Below are 7,988 nucleotides of genomic sequence, written 5' to 3' on the forward strand. Positions count from 1 at the left end.
ATTTGTGGGGGTGCACGCAGCGGTACGAGCGGCATTAACGGTGACATAAGAAAAATAAATAAATAAAGAGACATTCTATTAGGTGTAGAACAAAATATTCTACACCTAATAGGTGCCTGCCATGCAGTGCAGTCCCTATGCATTGCTATGGGCAGGCCCCAATAATTGATTGTAACGCTGCATGTAACCTCTTTCATTTCATATTGGCAATATATCACAATCGAAGCAAAAAATAATGAGTTAATTCATCTTTAAACACTTAGTCCAGGAGAAACCATCCTTGTCCTGAAGGGCCCGAGTAATGCATAGTTTGGATGTGTAGCAGACAACTTGTGTATCTTTAATGCAAATACATGTTAAAATATTAACACAGAAATGATTAAATTCACAGTTTACAAAAAGAACATGGAGTAACTTAAAGGGTAATTAATAGTAGGTACAAATGTCCAGGGAGACCATGCAAACTCCACACAAAAAAAGCCCCTGCTGAGATCCTAGCTGTGAGGCAACAGCAAAATCCACCATGCTGGGCTTCTTTGTGTGAAGCTTAAAAGAAACATTAAACCACAGTTTAGGAAATAATTTAACTTGTGGTTAGATCAACAAATACTACTAAAACCCCCCTAACTAGTAAATAACAGCGACTAAATGTTTTAATATTTTGACCAATAAACAGCTAGCTTTCCACAAGGTTTAAAGCCATCATCGCAATCTGTATGATGGCTTTAAACGTGCTTCATTACACCAAAATACTTGATGACGCCATGCTCCCTTGAGCTCGAGAGGATGTGCTCTCCAAATAGATGTTTTGAAGAAGACAACCTCAAAAAACACCAAGTAAGCGACCAACTGCTTGGTTCCAGAACATAAAGATTAATATCATTGAGTGAAAAAGAGATCTGACAATGAACTGAGAGAAACCAGAGGAGCATACACTAAAGTAAAGTAATATACTGATTCCATTTTAATCAGCAAAATACTGATTATAGGCAAATGACAGCAGTGAGAGGTGGTAAACTAAAACAACTGAGCCTGTGTAATAGTCACAAACATAGAAACATTTTCTTTAATAAAAACTCCAATTGCAATTACACCAACCAAACACTCCAAAACACTGACAGAAGAACCTCAAAATCATGACAGGGGGAACAGGATAAAATGCCACGTTGTCATTGGAGCTGTTGAAATAATGCTCACCACGTTCTCCAGCAGCTGGGATGTGGTGGTTGAATAAAAGTCATATTTGCAAGTCGCAGCATTTGGTTCTGACAACAAGTTTGGTTGGTACAAACTTAAAAGCCATTACCTGATCATTCCCAGTGGGGAAGGGAGGAATTTCTCTGTTGTTCCAAATTACAGAAAAATGTAATTAAATGGCACCTCGTTAGGTGTGCGCCTAATGATTGCCAAGGGGTATTATATGACAATTTGGTCCAGGAAATAAAGATAAATCAATAGGAGGATGTCCCTATTTCATCTCATCAAAGCCCCAATCTGTTCTCACGGCTGTGACAACTTCAGGTATAGCAGACTCTGAACGTTTAATATGTTAAAAATCTTGTTAGAGCACAGAGGCTTTCCCTGAACAAATTCTATTTGATAATATAATAGGAGAGCTCAGAGACCCTCTTTGATGGTACTTAGCATTTCACTTTTAATTCATTAAGAGAAACAGGACTCACAGAGGAGGGGATCTTTATTCTTTTTGGGAATAAGTGGAACTGTGCCTTGCCTAGTTATCAGTTTGTTTTATGTTTTCAACTAAGAAAGTAATATCACTTCTTTTTATTACAGATGGCCAAACTATGACAACAGAATAAGTTATTTTAAATTATGAACAGCTTGTAGAGGGCAATCCTGTGAAGGCCAAAAACGGCTTCTTGAAACATACAGGCAGAACTGAAATTGGATGGTTTGGATAAAAACTCTTTCATGTGGTATAATTTTCAGTCAAAGCACAGAAATTTGGAATCAGTAGAAGCTGCTATCTACAAATTGTCCTGACTCAATGTGATTGAGTTTGAGTTCTTTTGCAAAAAGAAGAATGGGCAAACACTTCAGTCTCTGTCTGTGAGATACTATGAGTGACATATTGATGCACAGTCGGCCATGATGCGAATCTCCAAATCAGTGTTGTTCTTGTGTATTTTTATGTACATGTATAATAACAGTATACTGAATTGCTAAAAGTCTGTCAGCTCATTCTGTTTATTAAGGGCACTGAGGCATAAATTCCCAATTTAAATGTGTTGGTAGCATATCACGTTTTATATTTCAGAAAGCACATTGATAATACAGCCAATATTTTTCAAATTCCCATTTAAAAAGATAACCAGCGTTAATGGCGGCAGCAGCAATACAAGTGTGCGTGGGTGTGCATGAGCTAGCAATATGACTCATCACATTTTTCATAAAATACGCCGCAACCCTCAGCAGCTGTAAGTCTGTGGAGGAAGGGGAGTTAATCATTTAATGACGAGAGTCCCCGAGTCATCCATTTATGTCAGTAATGTTCCTCCTGACTTTCTAAACTTTAAGAAAAATGAATCAAATCTTCTTGCATTAAAAGGACAATTTATGTTCATGAAAGTAGATTAATTTGGAGAAAAATCCAACATCCTCTCTGAGTCCTTCCTTCCTTAATCGTCAACTTAACAGAATCAATTTAGATCTTTGTTGTCTAAATTGTTAGTATTTGTTTTACTTCAGCTCTTCAAATTTAGCACACGCACACATTTAAAAGCAGAACTTGACCTTTCTGTCCCCTACAATGTGATTGTCCTTAATGTGTAAGGCTGGTTGGTGTGGTTGGTTCTCACACATGTTGATGATCATGGGAACTGGCATCACATGTCTGAAGCTAGTTTTGGGACAGTTTGCTAAAAATTCCTAACCAAACAATATAAATCAGATGTATGTTGTAGAAGATTTAACCCTTGTGTGTGCGAGGACTGAGGCAAACGTAGAGGACTATGGCAAATAATACAAGTTTTACGTGTGTGTGGGGTCGGTTGGACCCCATTTGTAGACACAAGGGTTAAAACAAATTAAAATTTAATTTCTATTTACAATGTGAGTCAAGAAACTTGAATAAACTAGCTCTATTTTGTCTCCCATGGTTAGTAATGGGTTAATCAAAAAATATCCTTCATTTCTATCTTAAGCCTACAATGAAACAATTGCAGGTAAGAATATGTCGAGTTAAAATCCAGACCTACAGTCTTTCTGTATTTAGTTTTTACATTCCTCCAGTGTTTTGGTGGTTCTGTAAAATAAATTGAGTTTTAACTTTATTTGTCTTTGTAAATTGATCAAAGTATGTAGGGGGGTAAGAAGTAGAGACAGGGATGAATCAAGGTTGTTAGCATATGCTGCCCTTTGACAGATTATAAAGATATCCTAGGTGATATCTTATCTACGCTGGACAAAGGCTCCTCTATCCCAACAAACGACAAAGACAAGGGAGTGCAGACAATACAGTAGATGGTTTCCACAGTACTGAAATTGATATTGATAGTCTCATTGTAGCTGACAGTGGACTTCTGTCTATTGTAATTTTTCCTAATATGAGTGCAGGCCTTTACATTTCACACGTCCTTATGGACTGATCAGCCACTACTGGCATTGCCAGAACACTCTTAAACTGGTTTAAATCATGTTTTTCTCTCTCCACTCAAATCAGATCCTTCCATTCAAAGTCAAGTCACATCTGGTGTACTTCAGGGCTCTATCACGAGCACCAGTATATTGTTTTTATCATCTTTCTTCTTCCAGTTGGTGAGATATTCCACAGGTAAATGTTTCGACCAGAAAATATCTCTATTCTTGTTCCCATCTGTTTCTAGCAAGAGTTAAACTCCAATACTTAATTGAAACTTAACAGCAACAAAATATGTGACATTTTATTAACACTTTTAAACACTTTATGTTTTTATCAATTAGCACTGACAGCAAACCATAGTTTGTCTTTCCCCTGTGGTTAAGAAGACGGCTGTCTTTCTTGACAGCACCCTGTAATTTCAAATCATATAAGTATCATAGAACAGGTGAAAAATGTCCAATCTTCACTGCTCATCGCTTAGCCCAAATAACGCTGCTCTGGTCTACGCCTGGGAGATGTCGCATCCAAACTTCATGATATTCTCTTCTTTTTGGTCCCCTTCACAAACCTATTCATAAACTTCAGTAGGTTCAGAACTCTGCCAAACATATTATCAGCAGAGCTCCTCCATTAATCATATTACTTCTGTTATTCGACGGCTTCACGGCCTATCGGCTAAATTTTGTAGTGATTGCAAAACTCTGCTTCTCGCTATTAAGGCCATTAATCAAATCACTCCTCGGTATCTTTCTGATCTCTTGCACATCGACACTACCAACCGCACACTGAGGTCTTTATTTTCCATTCATCTTCCTGTTGCTGTTTACAAACTGGTCATCAGAGGGACATAGCTTTAAGCCACCCGGCCCTCTGTGTCTAAAACTCCTGAACCTTATCTCTGAAACTTTTTCCACCTTTAAATCTCAGCTGAAGACATAAATGGTGAGAATGTCATTCTTGCTAAAGTGTTATCTTCTCATTTCATATTTTAAGTATTATTCGCAACCCATTTGCTTTTGCGCTCGCTTTGATATTATGTTGTTTTGAACGTCACCTGTGCATTAAATACACTCTTCTAATCATACAATTGATCTTTTACACCTTCATCATAGTCTGAGACTATTTGGCAAGCTGTCATGAATTGCAGTTTATTTATTATTATTTGTTTTAGTCGGTGCTTCTTTTTGACGATTACTCACCTCTGAAAATGGCAGTATGCCTCCTCATGACCGTGAAAAAGCAAACATTGAAAATGACTCAATTCTAAATGTTCACTCACATTAATTTTTCACGTTTGTTCATTTGCATGCATGCAGATAAAAACAGCTGCGAAACACAAGTTGGAGATGCTGGACACATTTCAAATACCACAAAAAATGTGTGAAACACAGACGAGATTTCTATAAATGCTAAAATTTGCCTGTTTTGAGTTTTTGTACTTCTTCATTTGCACCAAACTTGAGGGATATTAGCAGGCTTTGGGTTGGGCAACATCAAATTAGACAGAAGGTTGAACAGTTCTCGTCATAGTTGCTACATAATTCTGAATCATTTCCATGCAACCAGGCACCGTCTTCAAGAATTTGGGTTGATGTAAAACATTTTTAAAATGTTAAACTAAAAAAAAATCAGAGGTGTATGCAAAGTTGCAAATAGTCCAGTGATTATTTTCTGCAACACGGGACAAAGGTCACACTTTTTACAAAATCCTCTACCTTTACCACTGAAACTGATAATAATGATGCTTCTTTGCAATATCAAGGGTTAGGCTTTCAAACACACCTTCAACACAGCCGAATAAACAAAGCATCCGGGAGTACACACACTAAGGTGAATAACTAGGGGCACACCAATCAGGCTAACAAACTATACAAAGACAACTGGAAGCATTTGACAGTTGTCAAATGTCATTTTGCTGAAGCTCGTCTGGTTTCAACAACTTCAACTTACTGTTCTACCACGCCATAGCCTGTGATGTTGACGAGGCCCTGCGGCTGGACCCAGCCAGGCGGAGAGATGCAGATCATGTTTAGTGAGATCGTTTTTCTTTTCTGGTCTCGGATAATTACAAAAAAAAAAACTCACATAAAGAGAAATACATTGCTCCGTTGGTCTCCGCAACCGAGGTCATGAAGTTTAGATGAATGTATTTTTACCCCTTCGCTCTGAAAATGCTACGAGGGATGTCGAACTGAATCCATCATGATCAAATCATATGATGAATGTGTTGCACGTTTTGATAAGAAAATAAGGTTTTTGTAAGAAATTGTTTAGCTTTCACTGAAGTGTTTCATTTTGCAAATAATGTGAGGTGTTGTTGCTAATTGGGGGAAGCTTTATGAAAATCTCAGCCTTATTATTGAAATTGTGCTAAAGCAATTGGAAAAAAATAAATCTGTAAAGGATTTGTCTTCTGTATCATACTCCTTTCTATTTTTTCATATTGCAGCTGTCCTGTTGGGGCCATGTTTCCTGTCAATCAGCCAGGAGCAGCAGCTCATTGAGGTCTGCATGCACTCTCCTTTTGTTGAGTGTTTTTTTATTTTTGCGTGTGTCCCGCCTTGGCACTTCAGGCGTACCCCATGGAGAATGCTGATTGTAGTATTCTAATTGTGATTGACTTTATTAAATCAAGACTACATCTGTCATCAAAGCAGACACGCTATGTTGATGTAATAGAAACCTGCATCCTGAATGACCTTCAGCCATTTGGATAATCTGTGTATGTGTGTGTGGCCTGGTATTTGATATACTTTAAGGACCATTTTAGTAGCAAATACTTGTGAGAACCCTGTGGGGCCTAAAGCCTGGCCTCTATAAGAAGAAGTGTTGTTTTGAGGTTAGGGGTTACATTTAGGACTATGAATTGACATTAGGTTAGATTTACGGTTAGGTATATACTGGTAATAGTTAAGTTAATGGTAAGAGTTAGGGTTAGGCTATACAAATTAATAAAAAAATGAATAGAAGTCAATGCTATGTTCTTGTGAAGAGAGAAAGGGAGCAAGTATGTGTGTTTGTGTTTGCGCGTGAGTGTTGAGTGAGAATTTATTACATGGAGGTGCAAAGTTGTCAGAAAGGTGAGAAGGATAGAAAGTCTGCAAATCTCAAAGTGCTGAAGCAGGAAAGGACAGGTTGACACTGAGGACCTCAGCAGGCCCACGTAGACAGGCATAAGACAGAGCATCCATACTCCATACATAGATGTAGGTCATCAGCTCAGCAAAGGATCAACAGTTCCCCAGGCAAAGAAACACAGGGCTTTCCCGAGTCCAAAACCCTCAAACTCAGCCCCACTGTCATATCTCACATTGCAGGCCAACCTCATGAAGCCCCTAATGGCAAGATTCACCCAGCACCAAGCAGGGAATATCCCTCCAGATCTCCTAACCAGCCAGTTTCACAGTTTCAAGGAATCAAGAAAGAGAGAGTACACTAATATCCTGCCTGGGGTGCTAGTCAAAGTGAGGTCAAGAGAGAGGGATTCCAACTAGAGCCCAACTTATTCCCAGAGCGAGACACATTGGATCATCCAGGACTGCAGGCACCAGAAGGTCTCCGCAAGTCCCACCAGCCTCCTAACCCTAAAATGTTTTTCACCCCCAACAGAACCTTTCCCGTACCCCTAATCCGCTTCCCAATCACCACCCGGGTGGCAGCCACGTTCCCATACCACTTCCAATGAGAGGTAGGAGTTTGTCTAATTGTTGTCTCAGTCTTTGCGTCGTTGGGCTTTGCCTGATGGTGGTGGTCAGAGGGTCTGGTGATGCTATGGCTGCAATGTAGCTTACCACCATCGTTGCCTGAATTGATGAATGTAGTGTAAAGTGCTTTGGGGACTAGATAAAGCACTTTACAAGCACATGCCATTTACCAGTTAGCATGTAACCCATGCATGCCAGACTCATAGCCAACAAGCATTCTCCTTTAACTGCAGTGTACTCAATTTGCATTTCTTTTTGATTTGGAAATGGAAAATACAAGGTGATTTCTTTTTTTTTTTTTCCACTTCTGAAAAAGACTTCCCATAAGAATATCTCTAAATAATTTTCAGGTATGTTTGTCAAAAGACAACATGTTTAGCATTTAAACAAACCATTTTGTGTCACTTCTGTATTAAACTACAGAGTAAAACAAATAACCGAATATCCTCAGAGAGTAGGGATTTCATATTTTTGCCTGGAGCTGTGGCAGAAGTTGTCAGATCTCAGTGATGTGGTCACCTCCAAGTAACTGGGAAAGAGGCTGGAAAAAAGCTACAGTGCTTGCACACAAGTCTTTTTTTTTTTTACTATTACACTTTATTGAGGACTCTGCCTTTGGGCTCAATGTGATTCTCCGGTGAAATCACATTATTTTATTACACACTGTATTGAATCCATATTCT

Source organism: Poecilia reticulata, chromosome 10 (assembly GCF_904066995.2).
Source record: "Poecilia reticulata chromosome 10, P_reticulata-male-v2, whole genome shotgun sequence".
Taxonomy (NCBI): Eukaryota; Metazoa; Chordata; class Actinopteri; order Cyprinodontiformes; family Poeciliidae; genus Poecilia; species Poecilia reticulata.